We start from the raw sequence: 4,391 nt of genomic DNA on the forward strand, positions 1-4,391 counted from the left end.
CTCTCCCAGCACTCTTGCTTACGCCGTGCAATAAGACGACGGGCCAAGGCACGGAGCCTCTTAAAGGCGATGAGGGTCTCGAGAGACGGGTGCCGCCTATGACGCTGGAGAGCCCGCCGACGGTCGCGAATAGCCTCAGCAATCTCCGGCGACCACCAGGGTACAGCCTTCCTCCGAGGGAGGCCAAAAGATCAGGGGATGGCAGCCTCGGCCGCTGAAATGATGGACGTGGTTAAAACACGGACCACCTCGTCAATGTCACCCTGTGGGGGAGACTCAATGGCTGCAGCAGAGCTAAAAGCCGGCCAGTCTGCCCTGTGGAGAGCCCAGCGGGGCAGGCGCCCAGAAGAACGACACTGGGGTAGTGACAAATAGATGGGAAAATGGTCACTACCGCACAGGTCAGGGTGCACCCTCCAGTGGAGGGATGGGACAAGTCCGGGGCTGCAAAGAGAGAGATCGATGGCCGAGAACGAGCCATGGGCAACACTGAAATGCGTGGGAGCACCGGTGTTCAAGAGGCTAAGGTCAAGCTGAGCCAACAAATGCTCCACGGCCCAACTGCGGTCATCAGAGACAGTCCCACCCCATAGAGGGTTGTGGGCATTGAAATCGCCCAGAAGCAGCAATGGTGGTGGGAGTTGGGCCAGCAGCGTAGCCAAGACATGTCGGGGGAGCTCCCCATCCAGAGGAATGTAAACAGAGCAAACAGTAATAGCCGGCGAGAGCTCAACCCTGGCAGCAACTGCCTCTAAAGGCGTCTGAAGGGGTACTGGCGAGCTACAGACAGAAGGGACTGGGAGGGCGTGAATGCGACCAAGAGGCAGACAGCGCTTCAGAGCCAACTGCCGCCACCGGGGGAGAGTCAGCTGAGTCCATAGGAGAGGCCCCCAAGGGTTCCGTGAGGGCGAGATCCGCGGCAGAGGCGAGGATCTCCACCTCATCCCCGGAGCCAGGACTATGTACAGCAGGTGGTGCTGAAACCGCCGGAACGTCCTTCTTCTTGGACACATGCCGTTCCTTCTTCTCACGTCGGCCCTTAGGGTGAGAGGGCTGGGAGAGCTTCTCTGAAGGAGCGTCGGAGGCTGATGACGACGCAGAAGCCCTACGACCAGCAGGCGGCGGAACCTTCAGCCACTGGCTGACATCTGGCTGGGAAGGAGAAGAAACGGAGGAAGGGAGAGCCCCGAGGTACCCCTTCCGCGAGAGAGGAACCGGCGGAGGCAACGCCGGCGGAGGAATCGAGCCTCCTGGTTGTGGAGCAGATGTCACTCCCGAAGTAAGCGTGGGGGGAGCGAGAGAAGAGGGTTTGCCCCCAACTGCTAAGGGGGCAACAGAGGAAGGCTTGCCCCCAGACACGAGGGGGGCAGACAGAGATACACGGCCCCGAGGGCCCACTGAAGGCGGCACAGATGAGGCGACAACTGTCGCTCGCGTGGGCGACGATAACGTGGCTGCAGCATAAGATGGTCGAATGGAAGCAGGATACAACCTTTCATATTTCAGTTTTGCCTCTCGATAAGTAAGCCGGTCCAGAGTCTTAAATTCCATGATCTTCCGCTCCTTATGAAGAACGGGGCAATCCGGCGAGCATGGAGAGTGGTGCTCCCCACAGTTGACACATACAGGCGGAGGCACACATGGAGAATCGGGATGAGAGGGGCGTCCGCAATCTCGACATGTAGCGCTGGATGGGCAACGGGAGGACATATGCCCAAACTTCCAGCACTGGAAGCACTGCATGGGGGGAGGGACGTATGGCTTCACGTCGCAACGGTAAACCATCACCTTGACCTTCTCGGGCAAGACATCACCCTCGAAGGCCAAGATAAAGGCACCGGTGGCCACCCTGTGAGCCTTGGGCCCTCTATGTACACGACGGACAAAATGTACACCACGTCGTTCCAAGTCGGCTCTCAGCTCGTCATCGGATTGTAATAAGAGGTCACGATGGTAAATAATCCCCTGGACCATATTTAAGCTACTGTGGGGAGTGACGGTAACAGGGACGTCACCCAGCTTATCGCACAAGAGCAACGCCTGTGACTGGGCTGGGGAGGACGTCTTGAGGAGGATGGACCCATTCCTCATTTTAGACAACCCCGCCACTTCCCCAAACTTATCCTCCAGGTGTTCCACAAAAAACAGAGGCTTCGTCATAAGAAAGGAGTCACCATCAGTCCTGCTGCAGACAAGGTATTGCGGTACGTAAGGCTCCCGCTTGGCACTAGATCGGCATCCCTCCCATGGCGCAGCCAACGAGGGGAACGACTGAGGGTCATATTGTGCAGCATCAAAGTCTACTCTACCACGCTTAGAGACGCTGGTGGCCGTGCGACCACCAGCTTGGTGTGATTTATTGCGCTTCATTGCGCCACATCCGCCCAGATGCCACCTACTCCGAACGAGGGCTCTCCCCAAGGGCGCCACCCAGTCAAAGCAACGGGTACCTGGCCGATATCCCGTTGCCTGGAGTCCCCGTGCCCCAGACAAGATGGGCACATACTCCTTGGCATGCATGGGGAGGAAACAGCTCTGGCATCTGTAGTGCGATCCCTGCGTGGTCAGGGGGCTACCACCAAGAGGGTACATGACGACCCCACCACAACGGACTGGCTACCGTGCTGGATTTTAGGTGTTGAAAGGGTCCACAGTTGTCGTAGGCGCTAAGAAGAAGAGTGCGCACAAGGCGAGAAGGAGACAACCCAGAAGATGTTGGGCGTAGTCCCCCCCACACGACAATTGGTAACATGCAAGATGGTGGAGCATGATGGACCAATAAAAAAACACCACGTAAGGTGTCCTTCCCCAAATGGCACGCACTGACAACGAAAATTTGGAAAAAAAAAGGAGGTCAAACCCAAGAGGGGACCATCACAGAAGGCCGAAACGTTTGAGACTCCTTTTAGTCGCCTCTTACGACAGGCAGGAATACCGCGGGCCTATTCTTACCCCCGAACCCGCAGGGGGATAATTCTCTCTCTGAGACTCTCTACAAGCTCTGGTTCTTTCAGTTTATCCAGGTCCCATCTCCTTAAATTCCCACCTTTTTGCAGTTTCTTCAGTTTTACTCTACAGTTCATAATCAGTAGATTGTGGTCAGAGTCCACATCTTCCGCTGGAAATGTCTTACAGTTTAAAACCAGGTTCCTAAATCTCTGTCTTGCTGTTATATAATTTATCGGAAACTGTGTGTGTGTGTGTGTGTGTGTGTGTGTGTGTGTGTGTGGAGGGGGTGGGGGAGGGGGGTGCAAGCAAATTTATTTATTTTTTACTTACTTTTACATGCGAGTTTATCAAACAGGCAGAGACGCCAGTCTGACCTGGGCTAAAGGTGACTTAACTTAAAATGCTGGCAGCAGACCAGCCACCCAAACAACACCTAAACGCCGGGGCCCAATCGGGAGTCACTTCCCATTAGATGGTACGTTACAGCTTCTGTGCACCAAAGCAGGATGTGGCACTGCACCCACGCACCCTAATGACAAGATATTGAATACAATAGGGGAGGGGAGAAATTTGTGGCACAACTTGACTAGAAGAAGGGATCAGTTGGTAGGACATGTTCTGAGGCATAAAGGGATCACCAACTTAGTATTGGAGGGCAGCATGAAGGGTAAAAATCATAGAGGGAGACCAAGGGATGAATACTCACAGAAACTGAAACACAAACAGACTGCACAAGACACAGCAAACATCAACCAAACATCAATCAATGTATGTTAAGAAGTCAATAAACAATAGAATACACAAACCAATTACTGTTGAGTGAGTGCATTCAATAAGTGCACGTGTATAAGGAAGTACATATAAATGACTAGCTTTACAAAATACAAGTTTACTAATAACAGAATAACTGGTTGCAATTTTTTTTTCTTTTACAGCAATATACCAGGGACATCACTTGATGGAAATAACCCAAAACCATATGCACACCTTCATGCTAATCTGCTTTTAATAGTGATCCAGCTAGCAGATTTTAAAGCAAACAGTAACTGCTGGTCTGCATACAGTCACACAGACTCTGCTGGCTGCTCTTACTTTGACAACATGCACATTAGAACCCAAATCATTTGACGAAATGAAGGCACCAAAACCACTTACCCATACGATGGACAGCATTGTTTGATATGGTCTCCAGGGATGGGTCTCTCCGAGAAAACAGGCCCCAAAGCAATACGACGAGCAGCGTTTGAAGTTGACATCAGACAGGTCCACCACAAACACGCGACCGCCTTGCAAGGTGGACTGGCCATGCCACTGCTGGCCAAGCCTGAGTCTTTTGCTCCTTCATCCCCTGAAGCACGTCCTAGCACCTCGTAGCAAGTCTGACGACCAACCCCCTACTGCAAATACCCGCCGCCAGATCACAACAGGGGCAAAGATCATAG

The sequence above is a fragment of the Schistocerca serialis genome, chromosome 5 (assembly GCF_023864345.2).
Source record: "Schistocerca serialis cubense isolate TAMUIC-IGC-003099 chromosome 5, iqSchSeri2.2, whole genome shotgun sequence".
NCBI classification, from domain to species: domain Eukaryota; kingdom Metazoa; phylum Arthropoda; class Insecta; order Orthoptera; family Acrididae; genus Schistocerca; species Schistocerca serialis.